Source organism: Trachurus japonicus, chromosome 23, assembly GCF_045865225.1.
Source record: "Trachurus japonicus isolate A0001 chromosome 23, Traja_1.0".
Lineage (NCBI taxonomy): Eukaryota > Metazoa > Chordata > Actinopteri > Carangiformes > Carangidae > Trachurus > Trachurus japonicus.
The window spans coordinates 2,093,270-2,115,240 of NC_140929.1; the positions used below are offsets into that span (position 1 = coordinate 2,093,270).

General features: G+C 41.4%; 3 non-coding genes across 3 annotated transcripts; 2 read left to right on the forward strand and 1 right to left on the reverse strand.

Moving 5' to 3' along the window:
• The first annotated feature begins 1,828 nt into the window (after positions 1–1,828).
• On the forward strand, positions 1,829–1,901 carry trnav-uac (transfer RNA valine (anticodon UAC)). The gene has a single exon. It is a non-coding gene; the product is annotated as a tRNA-Val (tRNA).
• Positions 1,902–2,412: 511 nt separating this feature from the next.
• Positions 2,413–2,485, reverse strand: trnav-uac (transfer RNA valine (anticodon UAC)). Its single transcript has one exon. It is a non-coding gene; the product is annotated as a tRNA-Val (tRNA).
• Positions 2,486–2,748: 263 nt separating this feature from the next.
• Positions 2,749–2,821, forward strand: trnav-uac (transfer RNA valine (anticodon UAC)). The gene has a single exon. It is a non-coding gene; the product is annotated as a tRNA-Val (tRNA).
• Positions 2,822–21,971: the final 19,150 nt, after the last annotated feature.

Below are 21,971 nucleotides of genomic sequence, written 5' to 3' on the forward strand. Positions count from 1 at the left end.
TAAAATAAGACTCATCGCCTAACAATGAACTTGTTTTTAGATCATTTTCACTTGTTTCAAACTAATTTTCAATTGAAATAAGTAGAAAAATCTGTCAGTGAAAGCAAGTTCTTTGTGCTTGTAATAAGGAAGAAAAACTTGCTCCACTATCAGATTTTTCTACTTATTTCAAGTGAAAATCTGCTTTAAAGAAGTAAAAAGTGTCTAAAAACAAGCTGCTTTTTATGTGATGAGTCTTATTTTAAGTAGAAGGAGATTAGTTTTGACTAGAAATGACATTTTTACTAGAAATAAGACAAATATTCCTGTTAAGATTTTGAGTTTTTGCAGTGCTGGAGTTATATCTGTCACCACCTGCATCTATACATATAACATATTGTGACTTATACTGTATAATCTGTAATATAATGTCACTAATATACAGTTATTATGTGTTATGTATGTATTTAGTTTATGAATATGTACGTGTATGTATGATCTATATTTATATTGCACACATACATACAGTATATCCATACCAAACCTCACTGACATATGTCAATATTATACATGTAAAGATAATAAAAGACAAAACATGCCGTTGCCTTGTAAGTTAAGTTGTAACTTGACTTTATTGTCACATATAATTACAGTGAAATTCTTACCTTTGGTCATTTGCATAACATAAATAAAGGATACAAGAAAAAGAAAAGAAAAGGATATTTAAAACCAAAGAGGTTGGTAGTAAATTTAAAAATATAAAATAGTGCAATGGCAATCAATATAAAAAAGAAAAAAGAAGAGAGAGCAGAGCAGTGTAGCAGTGCATAGTAGCCTACTCAACAAAGTTACACAGACGGTCAGATATATAAAGACCAAATCATTATAATATATGATAAAAATGTGATTGTGACACGTATGAAGATGCAGCAGCTGATTGGAGCATTGGACGTTCTGTTTTACCGAGGCTCCCTGAACGCACCGCTGACTGTGACTGACCTGCAGGTGCTTCGGTCTGTGGTGCGTTCGTGTCCCTGCAGATCGTCTGTACGATAAAACTCTGCTGCTCCCAGACGGGATCTTATCTACAGAGACAAACACATCACCTCCTCTCTCCTCTTCCTCCTCCTCCTCTTCCTCTTCCTCCTCCTCCTCTTCCTCCTCCTCCTCCTCCTCTTCCTCCTCCTCCTCCTCCTCTGCTTTTATCTGTCTCATCCTGTCTCATCTGCTCAGTGACTCGAGGCCTCAGAGAAAAACACTGAGCTGAGCTTTTACCTGCTCTGACTGACACATGGACAAATACACAAACATATACAAAAACAACCTGATTAAACCATGAAATAACATTTTAATTAAAGGGATAGTTCACCCAAAATTGAAATTATTTCCCTCATTATCTCCTCCCCCTCATGTGGACTAAGGGCTGGGAGAAGTTTCAGAGTCCTCCGTGGCTTCTCTGAGTTACAGGGGGTCTCGGCGTAGCAGTGCATGTCCATATAACGGTTGCAAACGGATACCAACTGTCTTTGTAACAAAAAGACACACCAAAAAACATCCAAATACCTCCATGCTGCTCGTATGTAATGTCTGTCTTGTATTGAAGCCCCGAAATGAGAAATTGTCCCGAAAAAAATTAAATAAGTCTATATTTCAAGCTTGTTTTGTAGCGGAAGCTTCTCGAAGCTCCTCTTCCCGGTTCGTCAAATTTGGACGAACTGGGAAGAGGACGGACCCTGGTTCGTCCTCTATCTTTGAATCCTCTGTCCCCTCACTGATGCATCAAGAAAAGACAAAAATGTGAAAAGTGGCTGACTGACCGGTAGGTGAGACAGGAACTGAAACATGAAGTGGTTCTATAGTGTAGTGGTTATCACGTCTGCTTTACACGCAGAAGGTCCTGGGTTCAATCCCCAGTGGAACCAAATGATTTGTCTTCAAGATCGAGATCAATGATTGGAAGGAAACTTAGATGGAAACAAAGGAAATCAGGGGTTTCTATCTGTATCTGAAAACACTGAACTTATCATCTGTACAGATTTAACAACAAGCTCTTCAGCTTTTATTCATCTCTATAAACGACTGTATCGTCTGCATAGATGCAGATGATTAGTACCAACAATTTGTCCAGGTCTGTATGTGGTGTTCACTGTCACACTGTCACCATCAGACCACTGGATCCTTTTTGTTCAGCTGGTGTTGAACTCATTAAACGACTCTGAGCTCTGATTCTTAAAGTCAAGAATAAACTTGACTGGACAGGACGAGACGTTCACTGATCTGACTTTTGCCTTTCCATGTTCACATCTATGCAGACGATATGTTTATGTAGATGTTAAACCTCCACTGAGTGAACCCTCTGATCTCCTTTGTTTCCATCTAGAAGTCCAACACATCAAGTATCTTTTCGATCATTGATCTTGAAGACAAATCATTTGGTTCCACTGGGGATTGAACCCAGGACCTTCTGCGTGTAAAGCAGACGTGATGACCACTACACTATAGAACCACTTCATGTGTTACTTCCTGTCTCACCTGCCGGTCAGTCAGGTTTTAAATTACATTCTGTGTTAAGAAGCAGAGTAGTGAACGTCTCGTCCTGTCCAGTCAAGTTTATTCTTGAATTTAAGAATCAGAGCTCAGAGTCGTTTAATGAGTTCAACACCAGCTGAACAAAACCAGCAAAAGACGTTCACTACTCGGCCTTTTTAACACAGAGTGTAATTTAAACCTGACTGACCGGGAGGTGAGACAGGATTTAACACATGAAGTGGTTCTATAGTGTAGTGGTCATCACGTCTGCTTTACACGCAGAAGGTCCTGGGTTCAATCCCCAGTGGAACCAAATGATTTGTCTTCAAGGCGGAGATCAATGATCGAAAAGATACTTGATGTGTTGGACTTCTAGATGGAAACCAGAGGCTTGAATCAGTGCAAACAAATTTTCACTTGAAAGTAGAAAAATCTGCCAGTGTCCTGATAAAAAAAAAAAAAAAAACTCAAGTAAGGTACAGATCAACAAAAAAAATCAATGTCTTACCAAGAATATTTATCTTATTTCTAGTCAAAACAAATCTCATTATAGGAAATAAGACTCATCACATAAAAAGCAGCTTGTTTTTAGACACTTTTTACTTCTTTCAAGCAGATTTTCACTTGAAATAAGTAGAAAAATCTGATAGTGGAGCAAGTTTTTCTTTCTTATTACAAGCACAAAAAACTTGCTTTCAGATGCAGATTTTTCTACTTATTTCAGGTGAAAATTAGTTTAAAACAAGTGAAAATGATCTAAAAACAAGTTAATTTTTAGGTGATGAGTCTTATTTTAAGTGGAAAGAGATTAGTTCTGACTAGAAATGAGACATTTTGAAAAGAAATAAGACAAATATTCTTGGAAATATTTTGAGTTTTTGCAGTGTACTTCATTACTATCACCCTCTGGTTTACAAAGCATTGAGTGGGAAGCTCGCTTTCTTGTGTCTGCTCAATGTGCTTCAGTTTCTGACATAGTTTTATTGATTTAGTATCGGCCTATTTCATGACTATATTGTGTAATTTCTTTATAATTGTGTTTTTTAATCTTGCAATAAAGGCATCATTGAAAAAGCGATGCTTCAGTCCTGTGGGATGTAACGACGGGACGTGGGACGCTGTCGGAGCGAAGCTGAAGTCCATGTTCATGTTGATGTGATGTGGATTTACTGCCTGGGAGATGGAAGCTGACTGCGTATTGATCCCAGTCGTTCTCTCTCTCTCTCTCTCTCTCTGTCTTTACATGTGTTGGCAGATCAATGCTGAGTCGTCATATTCTATAATCAATGCAGCGCTGCAGTAAATGAATCATGATGGGCCCCCGGGGGCCGATCACACGGCCCCATGGGGTGAAGCCTGAAGGAGAGAGGGGTAATTGTTGTGCTAAGAGCCTCTCGTTAGTGGTGTCGTACGTCTGCTGTCAGGGAGTTAACACCCCCTCACTCTGGATTCCTGCAGTGGAGGCAGGTCCTTGAACGCCTCAGGGTGCAGGTACCTGTCAACGCACCTTTAAAGGGATACAACAACATTTTATTTTTTCCGTGTTTTGCCTCACTCCCGAGTCCATGACCAGCAGATAGACACCATCCTTTCGACTGTGCGTGCAGTAACAAGGGAGATAGAGCCGTATCGCCCGTAATTAGCTTAGCTCAAACACTGGAAGTGTATGGGTAGTGTTAGCCTGCCTACACCTAAAGTCGCTAATTAGCTTAGCTCAAACACTGGAAGTGTATGGGTAGTGTTAGCCTGCCTCCACCTAAAGTCATCAGAGAAACTCTTCAGCAGCTCTAAAGGGAAACCGGCGGGCCGATCTTCGTCTCAGAGCTACAAAACTCTCCGGTAAGGCATCTTGAGCGGTCAAATGCCGCTAACGGGACGAGATCGGTCAAAACGGAGGGTTCAAGCAAAGACGCTTTATTTTGGTTCAAGCTAGCTACATCGAGGGTAGGTTAGCTTCCTGTTTCAAAGTAAAAGCACAAATTCTATCGTCATGGTTTTCTGTATGTAAAGGGCAACGGGTGTTTTATTTAGTGAAAGTAACTAGAAGTGCGTTGGCCACAACGGCTAGCTTGAGTAGCGCCGAATTCGTCCAAACAAAATTGTAAACAGCTGGTATTTAGACAAATTAACGACACACTGCTGATCTAAACGGCTACTTTCTCACCTAAACATGTTTGAAATGTGGATAAAGTGATATATTTACAGAGTTTAGAGCTAAAATGAAATCAGCTTCTGACTCGGGTAGGAGGCAGGCTAACACTACCCATACACTTCCAGCGTTTGAGCTAAGCTAATTACGGCGATACGGCTCTATCTCCCTTGTTACTGCACACACAGTCGAAAGGATGGTGTCTATCTGCTGGTCATGGACTCGGGAGTGATGCAAGACACACAAAAAAAACGTTGGCGTATCCCTTTAGGGAGTCAACATGGCTTTTTGTTGACAATTTCGGCGTTTTCTTCACTTCTGATGAAGGCGGAAGAAAATGCCGAAACCGTCAACAAAAAGGTAGGAGAAAAAAACTACTCGTCTTGAAAAAGAAAAAAGGAAACTAGTCTGGTTTTAGTCGGACTGAAACGACATCATGAGGGATCTCCATCTCCTCCTGGAGGTTCAGGTGTGAACAAAACTAAACCTCTCAGACAGGAAGTGACATCGTCGACCACGTTGAGCCGTCACATCACACTCTGGAGATGAGAGTATGAGAGGTTTCTGTGTGTGAGCCGGCCCCCTCCCCCTCCCCCCTCCCCCCTCTGCTGCTGCTGCAGGTAATTAGGTCCTTGACAAGGACATGGAGTCACTTCCCTCCTCTCCTCTCTCTCTCCACCATGACACTCTGTTTCTCCTCTGCAGCTTCGCTCTGCGGTGGAGAAACAGACCCTCTACGAAGCGTCCGTCACATCTGTCACATCTGTCACATCTGTCACATCTGTCAGCTCCTCCTCCTGCTGGGGAGGGGGGCGTAGCCAGCTGTCAATCAACCTGCAGCTAATTTAAAAGAAAAATCCATCGAATGCATCATGACGCTGTTACATCTCATCAGTTAATGCTGCTGCTGCTCCTACCTCGTCCGGCCCGACCGCCGCTCCAGCTCTCCCAGAAAAACACGATTATTGATTATTAAAGGAAAATATCTACAACTGCTCTGAGGAAAAATTATACAAACAACTAGAAGATGTGAGGTGTCGTAGTTCAGTGGTTCTGAGACATTTTTACATCAAGGACCCTAGATTGACACAAATGAGATCACGGACCGCAATGGGACAAAATTGTAATTGTTCTGAGACTGAATAACGTTACTTTCTTAGTCAATTCACGTTCAAATTAGGGTCAGTGGCCTGAATCTTTGAGAAGATTTTAGAGAAATTTCTTGAAAAAAGTGGTAAACTTTCTCCAAAGAAAAAAAAAAAAGTTTAAAAATTTGCAGGAAACAGCTAAAATTTCTCAAAAAAAAGTTTTAAAAATTAAAAAAAGAAGTTAAAAAAATTCACAAAAAAATATAAAATTTCAACAACAAAAAAAGGCAAACTTCCTCAAAAAAGAAGTTTCAAAAAATTCTAAAAAAAAAAAAAAAAAAAAATTCTAAAAAATTATCCAAAAAAAAACAAAAAAAACAGGTAAAATTTCTCTAAAAAGTTAAAAAATTCTAAAAAAAAGAGTTGCACCCCTAATTTCTGTGTATGTCCATACAATGACAATAAAGGATGTCATGAGAGGTGCTATATAAAGAAGGTTTATCATTATTATGATCTGAGCTTTAACGGATTATAATAAACGACTTGTTGACTTTCTCTTCTCCTGTCTTGTGTCTCTGAAGGACGTGGACGTGGTCGTCCCTCCGTCTCCGCGGTGATGAGCTGGAGCTGCAGTATGACTGGTATCTGATGGAGTCGGAGGGGGGTGATGCTATTTTCAGACCAGGGAAACCCAAACCTCACGTAGCGCAGCGCATGCAGGCCTGAAACTGTAGAGTAAGAGGAGTTGGAGGACGCCAACTCCTCCAACTCCCTGACACGTCTTCTGTTGTCTTTTATTTCCCTTCATCCTTGTTTTATTCTCCTCTTTGCTCTCTGGCTGAGTAACGACACAGTCTCTGTTAACGAGCATCCTGTGGACAGAAGCTTTAATTGTTAGCTTTGACTCTTTGCTCTTTGTTTAACGAGGAGTCGGGGGGAGAAAACGCTGGAGGTGAAGAGGCCGAGCAGCTTCCTCTCGCTCATATTAGATCTATTGAAGTGGATCTCAGATCAGCTGTCGATCAAACATCCAATCAGAGCAGAGCAGGACTGGATTCAATGATCTCAATGGGTAAATTAGAGGTAAATTCAGAGACTGCTTGATGAAAAACTGTCCCTGAAGGCAACGCGCATCAGCGGTTTTGCATGAATTACCCTCTACAACAACTCTGTGTGGTAACGTTGTGTTATTATCTCATAGCGTGGTGAATGTGCAGCTCACAACTTGTCCACCAGAGCGTTGTGGAGTTGTTGGATTGTGTATTTGATGAGTTTGATGAGGGAAACCAAGGTGGTCACAGGTAGGACAGGAAGGAATATAAATGAAGACTAATGTATAGCTATAAAGGTCATAAAGAAAGTGGAGGAAAGTTGAGCAGCAGGTCGGAGCTGGAGGTGAAACATGGAGGTTGATCCATGGAAGGAAGGAAGGAAGGACGGAGGCTCCAGTTTCAGCCGGAGACCACAGAGAGGAGCTGAAAGACAAACCTGAGAGTGAGAGCAGCAGCAGCGAAGGAGAGAGATGGAGACGGAGTCGGAACGACCTTCTGCAGATGGAACACCTGATGCACGATGCTCCGTTCGATCCGTTTATCTCTGAGACGCTCGATGAAGTGGAATCAGGATCTGCAGGATATTTATGGAGCAGCCGGCGTTTCCTCTCTGAGACCTTGAAGCACAACTTCAAAACTAATCTCATTATACTTAAAATAAGACTCGTCACATAAAAAGTAACTTGTTTTTAGACACTTTTAAGCAGATTTTCACTTGAAATAAGTAGAAAAATCTGATAGTGGAGCAAGTTTTTCTTTCTTATTACAAGCACAAAAAACTTGCTTTGACTGGCAGATTTTTCTACTTATTTCAAATGAAAATTAGTTTGAAACAAGTGAAAATGATCTAAAAACAAGTTGATTTTTAGGGGAAGAGTCTTACTTTAAGTGGAAAGAGTTTAGTTTTGACTAGAAATGAGACATTTTGACAAGAAATAAGACAAATATTCAGGAAAGATTTTGAGTTTTTGCAGTGTAGGAAGCACAGTGACCAGTTAACCAGTCCTTTTTACCACTTGAAAAGGGAGTAAAGGGCCATTGCAATGCATCATTTGGAGTCTTGCACCTGCCAAACATTGATTCCAGCTCCAGGTGTTGCAGTGAAACGGGGTTTTCTGCCTCAAAATGACTTTATGTCACTCACCAGAGCCACATTTAAAAGATTTGACCTTAACCCCGACCCTTTTACCACTTGAGAAATGAATAAAGGGCCATTGCAATGGATAATTTTGAGTTTTTTCCTTGTTGAACACATTTAAAACCTCAGGAAACGACGACATCATCAATAGAAACAAACAACTGTGAGAACAGAAACTACATCGTTCAACCACAGACTGACTCAGTATGGACCTGGGCACACACACACACACACAAACACACACACACACACACACACACACACACACACACACACACACACACACACACACACACACACACATGAGCATCAGTCCAGGCTGAATATAAATGCAGAGTCTCAGTATTTTTCTCCGGCTGACATTGAGTCTGTTGATTCCTTCGCTGTGGAGCTGCAGCCTCGGCCGTCACCGCCGTAATGCTGTTACCACGGATACAGCTGCTGTGTCTGCTATCTGCTGAGGGTTTGATCCACATTAAAACCAAGACTGGATCACGTGATCTGATCTGATCTGATCTGATCTGATCTGGTCTCAGAATCCGTTTTTAGTTTTGAAACGACACATTTTCAAGGTTTGATTCAATCCATTATTCAAAATTTGCTCAGATTAAACCTTTAGAACAACTGGGCCCTGGTGACTTGACTCTGATCTTCAAAAGGTCGTAACAACAGTTTCATTGTGCAACATCTTACAACTCTCATTAACATAACTCGAGTCGATCAATCACAGATGAAGTAACTAATCGTTATGTTACAGAAAACACACTGCAAAAACTCAAATATCTTACAATGAATATTTGTCTCATTTCTAGTCAAAACTAATCTAATTCTACTTAAAATAAGACTCATTACATTAAAAAGTAGCTTGTTTTTAGACACTTTTTACTTCTTTCAAGCAGATTTTCACTTGAAATAAGTAGAAAAATCTGATAGTGGAGCAAGTTTTTCTTTCTTATTACAAGCACAAAAAACTTACTTTCACTGGCAGATTTTTTTAAACTTATTTCATGTGAAAATTTGTTTGAAACAAGTGAAAATGATCTGAAAACAAGTTAATTTTTAGGTGATGAGTCTTATTTTAAATGGAAAGAGATTAGTTTTGACTAAAATTGAGACATTTTGACAAGAAATAAGACAAATATTGTTGGAAATATTTTGAGTTTTTGCAGTGCAGTGAGTAACAACACGACTCGTTCCTCCGCTGTGCTGTGATGCTAATAGTTATTATCATATGAGCTATTTAAAGAAGCTCATTGTCCTAGTGAAACTGACCTCTGAGTATTTGAAGGTCAGTGAAAGTCACATCAAAGGAAGATAAATGATCTGATTGGCTGAAACGGTAGCCTATAGCGGTCGGTCGGTCGGTAACCGTGGGTTACACAGATCCCTCTCCTCCATCCAGGGTCCATGTTGTGTGTTTGATGTGTTTCATCATCAGCAGCTTTTACTACACCGACCAGGATCATTATGGGATGCCGAGGCCGTAACCTCCACTCTGCTAATGGGAGCGTTTGTTTCGTCACATGGGAACGAGGCGCTCGGTCCAGATGGATGACAGGAGCTGCTGCTGCTGATGAACCCAGATGCATGATGGGTAATAGAAACCATAACGACCTCCTCTGGTGATGGATGTGGCCCCGGTGGACACGTGCAGGCTGATCCCAGAGCAGTTGATGCTGCTGAGGACGGAGAAGGAGACGTTCATGAAACCTTGTTCAGTCCAGTAGTCCAGCTCATTTTAGACCCCAAAATGGAAAAAGCACCATATGTGAATTAAAGGGATAGTAGCATTTTTTTAAAAAGTGGGGTTGTATGATCTCCAAATAGCCCCTAAGTACTTTAAAGGGATAGTTCACCCTAGAATGATATTTCGCTTATTATCTACTCACCCTCATGTGGACTAAGGGCTGGGAGAAGTTTCAGAGTCCTCCGTCCCTTCTCTGAGTTACAGGGGGTCTCAGCGTAGCAGTGCATGTCCATATAACGGTTGTAAAGGGACACCAGAGCTCTTCGTAAAAAAACACACACAAAAAAACATCCAAATACCTCCATGCTGCTCGTCCAAATCTCGCGTGATTCGCAGTAACCGCACTGACGCCGGCGCAAATCACGCGAGATTTGGACGGACCAGGAAGAGGAGCTTCGAGAAGCTTCCGCTACAAACAAGCTTAAAATATAGACTTATTTAATTTTTTTCGGGACAATTACGCAATTTGGGGCTTCAGCACAAGACGGACATTACATACGAGCAGCATGGAGGTATTTGGATGTTTTTTTGTGTGTGTTTTTTTACGAAGAGCTCTGGTGTCCCTTTACAACCGTTATATGGACATGCACTGCTACGCTGAGACCCCCTGTAACTCAGAGAAGGGACGGTGGACTCTGAAACTTCTTCCAGCCCTTAGTCCACATGAGGGTGAGTAGATAATGAGCGAAATATCATTCTAGGGTGAACTATCCCTTTAATTGCAGTAGAAGACTCTCTGCACTCCTCCCGTTAGCAACGCCAGCCCATAATAGCCCTGCCCAGAGATTTACAACATACATTGTTGTGAACAGACCCAAAGAAACGGCCTATTTTCACGGCCTAAAAGAGGTTTTACCTGAAAAAAAAAACACAGTTCCATTGTTCACTATAATATAATTTTTCCAGCCCTTCAAAGTTCAGGAAAAACACAGTTTTTATTTGGACCTAACCAACTGCTGATCGGTGGGTGCTAACCCTGGGCGGAGGGATACGTGAGTTGGTTAGGTCCAAATAAAAACTGTGTTTTTCCTGCACTTTGAGGGGCTGGAAAAAATTATATTATAGTGAACAATGGAACTGTGTATTTTTTTCCAGGTAAAACCTCTTTTAGGCCGCGAAAATAGGCCGTTTCTTTGGGTCTGTTCACAACAATGTATGTTGTAAATCTCTGGGCAGGGCTATTATGGGCTGGCGTTGCTAACGGGAGGAGTGCAGAGAGTCTTCTACTGCAATTAAAGTACTTAGGGGCTATTTGTAGATCATCACTTTAAAAAAATGCTACTATCCCTTTAAGATGAGTTGAATAGCGTAAAAATGTAAACTAACAGATATCCCCATGAAACTCCCCAAGTTCATCACTTACATTAAAACTAATATTTTTTGTATTACAACTTTTGTCATATTTTATGTTTAAATATGTAAATGGGGCAATGCCAAATTAAATATGCGCTAATTTGCATACATTTCCAGAACATTAATCTGAACAATGGATAAAGCTACTTTCAAAATTCTTGTTATATTTTGTTGACATATTAGAGTCAAAAGTTTTTACAGGGGAGGATTTTGGATATCTCTTTTTATCACTCTGTAAATGAGAAAATACTGTCACCATTAGTGTATAGCTCTTTTGTATATTCAAATTCATTTTCAAAGAAACTTGTAATACGAAAAATGTTAATTTTCATAGATAGTACTTTAAGTATGTGAAGTTTCATTGTGATAGGACTAAAGGAAATAAAATTGGGTGTATTGTTGTCTGGCCTTATTGCACACATCTTGGATTGATGAGAATTAAATTCCCCAACTAGGATTTAATTAGGACTTTCAGTATGTTGTTCTGGACAGCTCATAGAAATGATGAATGGTGAAAAAAAAATCTATTACAATTAGTCTGGACTAAAGGAGCAAAAGAACCAGGAGTTAACGAGCCCATGGGTTTATTCTGGTTTATTCTGGTTAATGCAGCCGACGGAGACGCTCACGCCTCAATGAGACGTTCACTGACTCTGAACTGGTGAAGGCGATCGCTGCTCGTTGCCTCATCAGGTTTTATTCAGGAGCAGATCTGTCAGAGTTAAGACACTTTAGCTGCTCTTCACTACAGACGGTATCCCAGAATGCATTTCACACCAACCAACCAGCAGCAGCAGCAACTGTCAGGGCTTTTAAAGAGGCTGAAAGGTGTTGGTGTTGGATGGTTTGTTAACACACTCAGCAGATTTAGGAGTTAGTTTTAGTTTATATTTGATGCAACACTGAGTGAATCCCGGATCCTGAAGGAAAAACAAAACGCTGGAGGAATAGTTGGTAACCCTTTGATTTAAAGACCGCTAATTACATGATAATTACGTGATAATGTAAAGAAAAAGCCAAGAAAAAACAATTAATCGTGTCATAATTTAAAGAAATTGTCTAGAAGTAACAGTCAGTTTCATAGTAATGTCATGTTTTTCATATAAGACAAAAGATTACACACTTTTCATGCTTTGAATTTTTTGGGAAAGGCCAGAATCCACCAAGTCGTTGCAACTGACCGATATTTCTCGGCTGTTTCTAGACATTATGACGCAATTCATTGTTATTTCTTGGGTATTTCTTGACATTATCACGTAATTAACGGATTGTAAATTAAAGGGTTACCAGAATATTTTTGTGCCTGCAGATATAATAACACAACGTTACCACACAGAGTTGTTTTAGAGGGAAATACAGAGACTGTTGATGAAAAACCGTCCCTGAAGGCAACGTGCATCAGTGGTTTTGCATGAATTTCCCTCTAAAACAACTCTGTGTGGTAACGTTGTGTTATTATCTCATAGCGTGGTGAATGTGCAGCTCACAACTTGTCCACCAGAGCGTTGTGGAGTTGTTGGATTGTGTATTTGATGAGTTTGATGATGAGGGAAACCAAGAAATCCCATAATGAGCCTCCGTAGCGTAGCTCTGAGCAGCTCACGGCTCTGCTCCGCCGTTCTAAAAATAGCTTGCACCGACAATTAAAGGTAACAAACCTACTGCTATGACTATAGGGATTATGGCAATGGGACAATTTGACTAAATGTTGAACTAAAATCCTATAAATCTGCGTTTAAATACCAGGTGATTTAATCCTGGTGTGGACGATGATGATGATGATGATGATGATGATGATGATGATGATGATGATGAGGACGGACCAGTTCCCGCTCCTCCGTTCAGCTCCAGCAGGTTTTTATCTGCTCAGTATTCAGGCGACGTCTGCTCAAGGTGACCTGCTGTTATTACTGAGAGGCATCACACACACACACACACACACACACACACACGCTTTGTCCTCACACACACTATTAATCTGAAAACAAATAACGTGTCTCTGCTGATATCTGAACGTTTTGCATTTGTTCCTCTGGTTCCTGTTCACACTCACTCAGTCAGTACGTTTACATGACGCTTGAGAAAACTGAATTATTGCCTTAATCCGACTAGAACTGGACAACTGAGTTCATGTAAACGCTGTAGTCCGACTGATATCAGAGTTCTCCAACTTCCAGACAATGCGATTGGAATTCGACTTTCTCCGGCATGTATACGCCGTAATCAGAGTTGTTCTTCTGGGTCAAATTGACCCAACCTGTTCCCTTCCTCCATCCTTCTTTCCACAATCCTTTTTCCCTTCCTTCTCTCCTTCCTTCCCTCCCTTCGTCCTTACTTCTTCTTCCTTCCTATTTTGATCCAATTGACCAATCTGTTCCCTATCCCTCCATCTTTCTTCCCTTCCCTTCCTTTTTTCCACAATCCTTTTTCCCTTCCTTCCTTCCCTTCGTCCTTACTTCTTCCTTCCTTTTTGACCCAATTGACCCAATCTGTCCCCTCTCTCCATCTATCTTTCCTTCCTTTTCCCTTCCTTCTTTCCTCCCATCTTTCCCTTTGTCCTTCCTTCCTTCTTTCCCTTTGTCCTTCCTTTCTTCTTTCCCTTCGTCCTTCCTTCCTTCCTTCCTTCCTTCCTTCCTTCCTTCCTTCCTTCCTTCCTTCCTTCCTTCCTTCCTTCTATCCCTTTGTCCTTACTCTCCCTTCGTGAACTCTTTGAAAGTAGCTGCACTGATGTGCTGCTTTTAGGGGTTAGGGTTTCCTTCTTGGACAAACACAGCTTGTGTCCAATAGGAGTTTAGAAAAAGACCTGAAAGTAACCAGTACTTTTCAGCCTTCCTACTAATTAAATCCAGTAAAAGTACTAATATTTGTCTTGGAAATGTATTCAAGTAAGAGTAATAAGTACCAAAGAAATCTAATACTCAAGTAAAGTACAAATCCTCGGGATATGTACTTAAGTAGGCTACAGTAGTCAAGTACATTTACTCTGTTACTGTCCACCACTGAAAACCTGAAATAGTCTAATAAATGTCTTCAGATGATGATGATGATGTCACCTGCGCTCTGGGGGCGTGGCCTGTGTCTACCTGTGGTAGCTGCTACCAGCTAACTAACACTGGACTGTCTGTCACTGTTTGAGATGATGATGAATGGTGGGATAATGTAAAACAGAAATAAATAAAAAAGAGCCCATGTTGTTGTCTGTGCAGGGGGTTACTGTTGTAACCATAGCAACCACGGACGGGTCCACCTGTGGGTCGTATCATGAAATCCTCCATCTCTGGTTCTGGTTCTTCATCAGTTTTCTTCCTGTCAAACCGACTGATTCCTCTCTGTGTGTGTGACTGTGACACAGCACAACCGGTGTGTGTGTGTGTAAGTGTGTGTGTATGTGTGTGTGTGTGTGTGTGTGTGTGTTGCATTAAATGAGCCGTTCACACACACACAGACACACACACAGACATGGGGACAGTGACAGGCTGCTGTTCTTCGTCGCCTGCTGAGCTGCAGAGATTTAGAGTCGCAGCAGCAGCAGCTCAGAGGAAACACGGGAGAAGACTGAGCTTCATACAAATCTGCTCTGACTGAACTACGGCTACAGCGAGAGGGACAAACTTAAGACTGCTGAGGAATCAGTGCAGTGGTTTATCCTCAATAAAGCTAATCACAGGGCTGGAGACTGAGAGGCTGTGATGGGAAATGACCTAAATTTGACCAAGATGGTAACAACTCATCAACCTGCAGCTGCAGTTCCTCTCCTGACCACTAGAGTGAGTCACGGTGCGTTCACACTGGACACGAAGTGAAGTTTTCGCACAATGAGATCACATTAATTAATAATACAGTGGAAACTGTCAAACGGTTGACTATTGTAACCAATTTTCTATTATTTCATTTCATTTTTTATGCAGAACATCATCTAAATGCCATTTGTACAGTTTTTCAATGAGAAAAATGTAAGGAAACGAACAGCTTCAGCATTTACTGGATTTTATTTAATATTTCCAACATGGTACGTTACCAGACAGAGTTGTTTTAGAGGTAAATGCAGAGAAAACTGCCCCAGACGGGAACGCACATCAGTGGTTTTGCATGAATTTCCCTCTAAAACAACTCTGTGTGGTAACGTTGTGTTATTATCTCATAGCGTGGTGAATGTGCAGCTCACAACTTGTCCACCAGAGCGTTGTGGAGTTGTTGGATTGTGTATTTGATGAGTTTGATGAGGGAAACCAAGAAATCCCATAATGAGCCTCCGTAGCGTAGCTCTGAGCAGCTCACGGCTCTGCTCCGCCGTTCTAAAAATAGCTTGCACCGACAATTAAAGGTAACGAACCTACTGCTATGACTATAGGGGTTATGGCAATGGGCCAATTTGACAAAATATTGAACTATCCCTTTAACTAAATGACTTGTAACTAGTTCCAGGGAGAATGGAGCGTCTCTTGGCTGAAAACCAAACCAACCTTGTAAGATCAGAGCCTCCGACCCGGTGTCCCAGCTCTCGTCTCCATGGCGACACCGCCACACAAACGTAACACGCTAACCCGTAACCCGTGATCTCTTGTTGATGACAGATAAGACTACACAGATATACACATGGTAACATGGTAGATGATAAATAACCTTATCCACCGCTCCACACTGCAAAAACTCTTTCCAAGAATATTTGTCTTATTTCTTGTCAAAATGTCTCATTTCTAGTCAAAACTAAACTCTTTCAACTTAAAATAAGACTCATCACCTAAAGATTAACTTGTTTTCAGATCATTTTCACTTGTTTCAAACTAATTTTCAATTGAAATAAGTAGAAATATCTGCCAGTTTTTTGTGCTTGTAATAAGAAAGAAAAACTTGCTCCACTATCAGATTTTTCTACTTATTTCAAGTGAGAATATGCTTGAAAGAAGTAAAAAGAGTCTAAAGCCAAGCTGCTTTTTAATGTGATGAGTCTTATTGCAAGCAGAATTAGATTTGTTTTGACTAGAAATGACATTTTGACTAGAAATAAGACAAATATTCTTGGTAAGATTTTGAGTTTTTGCAGTGCATGGATTGATTTCTCACCGGCTTCTTCGTTGTTGGAAACAGATGCACATGGAGGAGAGGAGGGTTAGAGACACAGAGGAGGAGACAGAGTTCAGATTTAACGTCCTCTGGCTTTGTGTTTCGAGGAGATTCGACTGTGCAGCCAGACAAACGGTGATAAACTGTCACTTATCGATAACTCACTGTGACCAGTCCATTGTCACTGTGTCTGGTAGTTATTTAAAATGGAGCTGTAATTGATTGGGGCCGTTATCTCGGGGTTATTGATGAGCTCTGCTGTAGACGTGGACGTGGACAATAATGTGAAAGGTCGTTTTTCACTGTAACAACCAAACCATTCACGCCTGAATCGCTGACTTTCTACTTTAACTAACAATGGACGTGACCTCTCACCTGAGAGACGCTCGGTCTACTGAGCGAGGACACGGACGACTTCACGCTGACCGGAGGAAAAAACATAATGAAGCGTTGTGTTTCTCTGGCGCTGCCTCTCTGCTTTGCATAATGAGCAAGAGGGAGAATACAATTACTGCAATTACCCGCGGTGAGATGACCCCAATCAAGCCATTCACCAGAAACAATTATAAAGAGCCGCCGACCGTCCATATAAAACTGAAATCTCAGGACGAGCCAGTGTTTTATAAAACTGTGAGGAGAGAAAATAATCCACCAGCACGAGATGTTTTACAATTTAAAGCCTGAGTGATCTTTATAAAGAGTTTCTACATGATGGAAGTGATGAAATCCCAGAGGAAGATTGTAGTTGTTACTGCACTAATTCATCAAGAAAACTGAAACACCCTGCAGCAAAAATGATGTTAAAGCTCCTTCAGTATAAAGGTAGATGTTTGTATTAAAGCTCCATACAGTATAAAGGTAGATGTTTGTGTTAAAGCTCCATACGGTATAAAGGTAGATGTTTGTGTTAAAGCTCCATACAGTATAAAGGTAGATGTTTGTGTTAAAGCTCCATACGGTATAAAGGTAGATGTTTGTGTTAAAGCTCCATACAGTATAAAGGTAGATGTTTGTGTTAAAGCTCCTTCAGTATAAAGGTAGATGTTTGTGTTAAAGCTCCATACGGTATAAAGGTAGATGTTTGTGTTAAAGCTCCATACAGTATAAAGGTAGATGTTTGTGTTAAAGCTCCATACAGTATAAAGGTAGATGTTTGTATTAAAGCTCCATACAGTATAAAGGTAGATGTTTGTGTTAAAGCTCCATACGGTATAAAGGTAGATGTTTGTATTAAAGCTCCATACGGTATAAAGGTAGATGTTTGTGTTAAAGCTCCATACGGTATAAAGGTAGATGTTTGTGTTAAAGCTCCATACAGTATAAAGGTAGATGTTTGTGTTAAAGCTCCATACAGTATAAAGGTAGATGTTTGTGTTAAAGCTCCATACAGTATAAAGGTAGATGTTTGTGTTAAAGCTCCATACAGTATAAAGGTAGATGTTTGTGTTAAAGCTCCATACAGTATAAAGGTAGATGTCCATGTGTAGTGTGATTATAAAGCAGCTCTAGGTTCTATATTAATACTGTGAAAGTATCAAAGCCTCAGTCCACAGAGAAATGCACACAGCCTGGATTCAGAAACTGAACCTTAAAACCAGCCGTCAGGACTTCCTGTCACTTTGTGATGTCACAACTAAGCCCCGCCCCCTCACCACCTGGACCCAAACATCCATCCAACAATAACTTGTAGGATTTAGTTTCTCTGAGTGTTTTATTCTGAAATCTGCTCCATTTTTTTTATTGGATCACTTTAGAAACCAGTCAGCCAATCAGAAGAGAGTCTCAGCTGCTGTCACTCAGGCCTCTGGCTCCTCCCCCTCATTAACAGGTTGTTAAAGTGACGGCGTTGCTTAATTCTCCGCTCTGCGTTACGACTGTGATTCTCCCATCTCGCCCTCGTCTCCATGAGGAAGAGGAAGAAACCAGGTCTGAAGCAGAATGAATTCACAGCCTCTCTCCCTCGGGGGGGAAGGAGGGAGAGGGAAGCTTACCTGCCGTGCCAGACTGTCGGTAGCCGTGGCAACGTGGGTCTGTCCGCTCTGCTCTGCCTCCGAGCAGCGACGCTATGGGATGCAGAGCAGCAGAGATTGACCTGTCACATCCCATCACAGTCTGAATACATTCACACTGAGCTCAGGACGAGTCTGGTCTGGTCTTCTCTCAGACGCTCGGTGGAATTAAACATCTTCACACGTTAGTTTCCTCTAAACGTAACGACTGTGAACTCAGCAGAGCACCAGCTCTAATAAAAACACTGGACACTAACGACTCTAAACTCAGAAGAACACATTAATTTTGGTTGGATATTAAACCTGAATTGATGAAAACACTGTGTCGGCCAATGGACACGATGACGTCGGGTTTTACTGATGTCAGCATGACAAAACTATTGATAGGCTACATGAGAAGATGTAAAAACCATCTCAGTGTAGTTTTCCATCTCCTCTCTCAGCTTCTCTCTGGAGCTCTAGTAACAACAGGTCGGTGTCAGCCAATCAGAAGAGAGGAGGAGGAGGCTCTGAGTCTCTCTTCTGATTGGCTGACTGTTTTATAAAGTGATCCAGTAAATAAAAGCAGAGCAGAATTCAGACTAAAACACTCAGAGAAACGAAATCCTGCAGAGTGAGTGTTGGTTGGATGGATGGTGGGTTCAGGTGGTGAGGGGGCGGGGCTTAGTTGTGACATCACAAAGTGACAGGAAGTCCTGACGGCTGGTTTTAAGGCTCAGTTTCTGAATACAGGCTGTGTGCATTTCTCTGTGGACTGAGGCTTTGATACTTTCACAGTATTAATATAGAACCTAGAGCTGCTTTATAATCACACTACACATGGACATCTACCTTTATACTGTATGGAGCTTTAACACAAACATCTACCTTTATACTGTATGGAGCTTTAATACAAACATCTACCTTTATACTGTATGGAGCTTTAAAGGGATAGTTCAATATTTTGTGAAATTGGCCCATGGGATTTCTTGGTTTCCCTCATCAAACTTGTCAAATACACAATCCAACAACTCCACAACGCTCTGGTGGACAAGTTGTGAGCTGCACATTCACCACGCTATGAGATAATAACACAACGTTACCAGACAGAGTTGTTGTAGAGGGAAATTCATGCAATTTTCATCAACAGTCTCTGTATTTCCCTCTAAAACAACTCTGTGTGGTAACGTTGTGTTATTATCTCATAGCGTGGTGAATGTGCAGGTCACAACTTGTCCACCAGAGCGTTGTGGAGTTGTTGGATTGTTTATTTGACAAGTTTGATGAGGGAAACCATCCCATGAGCCTCCGTAGCGTAGCTCTGAGCAGCTCACGGCTCTGCTCCGCCGTTCTAAAAACAGCTTGCACCGACAATTAAAGGTAACAAACCTACAGTACTGCTATGACTATAGGGATTATGGCAATGGGCCAATTTGACAAAATGTTGAACTAATATCCCTTTAACACAAACATCTACCTTTATACTGAAGGAGCTTTAAACTATTTGAAAGGAACCAAACCAACAACAATAACAAGCTGCTCCTCTTTCTCCTCTCTTCACCTGCAGAGCCTCAGTGTGTCCACGTTAATCCGATTACATTTACAAAAAGCATCTTTGTGTCCACGGCTCCTCTGAGTCGCTCTGACCCAGAAACAGCTGCTGGAGAAGAACAGAAGCTCTTCTCAGAGTTTTTTTTTAATTTACAGAAATTCACAGTTTGTCTGAGGAACAACAGACGTGTTTTTAACGACGTGACAGAACAGAACAGACTCGGTCCTGAATCAGCAGAGTCGACTGCAGTCAACTTCCTGTGAGGGATCGGCCCGTCCTCTCCTCGCCACACGGTGCTGAGCTGGCACCGGCCTGAGGTCCGCCGCCGAGCACCGTCTGCCCCGTCCACCGGCTGCTCGCTCAACCGTGACGTAACAGGCCGAGGCTCCACGGCCCAGTCTGAGCTCCAGAGCCACAGGTATCTATCCTGCTGTCTCTCTGTGTTCACCTGGCGCCGCCCGACCCCCAACACCTCATCGCTGTTCAACACCAACTCACTGACTCTCTGCTCCTGTCTTATGTAATGTTATCCTATGTTATGTGACCTTATCTTTAAAGGGACAACGACGAGTTTCTCCATCGGCAGAAGGAAAAATTCTGGGACAATAAAAAAGTCTCACGTTAATGTGGATGAATCTACTAGTGATGTTCGATACCACAAATTTCCTTTCAGATCCAATACTGAGTAAAATTCAGGCTGGTATCGGCGATACAGATCCAATACTGATACTTTGTGCACCTAATGTGCCTTGTAAATCTAATAAAATAAAAAAAGTACTGTATTTCAAGTCATAGCTTCCTAAGGATGCAAGACTTCAGAGTAACGTATTTATTTTAAACTCTGAACTATATTGAGGTAGTGGCCTCGTTTAGAATATAGCCGAAAATAGTGTTTCAAACACTAAAAAAAGCACATAAGTAAAATAATAAAACCAGCAATTAAATAAGAAAATGATAAACAAACATATATTTTTTTTAATTCATGCATTTATAATATTATTCATCATTTTCCCACAGATATTCCAGACTTCGTCTTCACTGTTTGTGGCACTGAAATAGCTCCACCTGACTCCTTTCCGCTCCACCATCGACTCTACACAGACTGACTTTGTGAGCAGCTGCATGCCGCTGTGCTCACACGTTACGCACTTGGTGGAAGAAAAAGTAGTTCCTACCAACCGCGTGTCATTTAAACAAGATCTGAATAGTTTAGTTACTTTCCACTGTGTTCCTGTTAATGATATGCATAACCACAAATGACTGAAGTATCAAAAGTATCGATATTTTCATTTGAGTATCGATTCTAGAGCACACAGACCTGGTATCGGAAGTCTCGATATTTCAGTATCGATCTGCACATCACTAGAATCTCCGTTACCACTTGTTAATGGTCCATTTTCTATAAATCTATGGTTTTGTCTCTATGGTTATTTTGTTATTATTAGTGGTGGTGGAAATGCTGGGTGAGCCGACCAGCGTTTCTTTACTTTCGGTTTCGTGGCGAGTCATGAGAATAACGCCGCCGAATGAATCTCCGTTTATGGTGGGAACTACGACGGTATGTGATCGTCTTCCAACCTCTGACTTTAATTCTTGATGAATGAAAACATGAGTCTGTCTTGCGCCGGTCAAAGAATTTCACGGTGCGGAGGCTCATAAATGTAGTGTGGAGACACTTCACTTTAACAAAACTCCTGGTTGTCCCTTTAAAACTCTGTTTACCCCCCTGTTGTCCTTCTGGGTCAAATTGACCCAGTCTGTTCACTTCCTCCATCCTTCCTTCCTTTCTCCCGTCCGTCTTTCCATAATCCCTTTTCCCTTGCTTCTTTCCTTCCTTCCTTCCTTCCTTCCTTCCTTCTTTCCTTCCTTCCTTCCTTCCTTCCTTCCTTCCTTCCTTCCTTCCTTCCTTCCTTCCTTCTCTTCGTCCTTACCTCTTCTTCCTTCCTTCCTTCCTTCCTTCCTTCCTTCCTTCCCTTCGTCCTTACTTCTTCTTCCTTCCTCTTTTGATCTAGTTGACCTGGTCTGTTCCCTCCCTCCATCTTTCTTTCCTTCCTTTATCCCTTCCTTCTTTCCAGAATCCTTTTTTCCTTCCTTCCTTCCTTCCTTCCTTCCTTCCTTCCTTCCTTCCTTCCTTCCTTCCTTCCTTCCTTCCTTCCTTCCTTCCTTCCTTCTTTTTTGACCCAATCTGTTCCCTCCCTCCATCTATCTTTCCTTCCTTTTCCCTTCCTTCTTTCCTCCCATCGTTCCCTTCTTCCTTCCTTCTTTCCCTTCGTCCTTCCTTCTTTCTTTCCCTTCGTCCTTCCTTCCTTCCTTTTATCCCTTTATCCTTCCT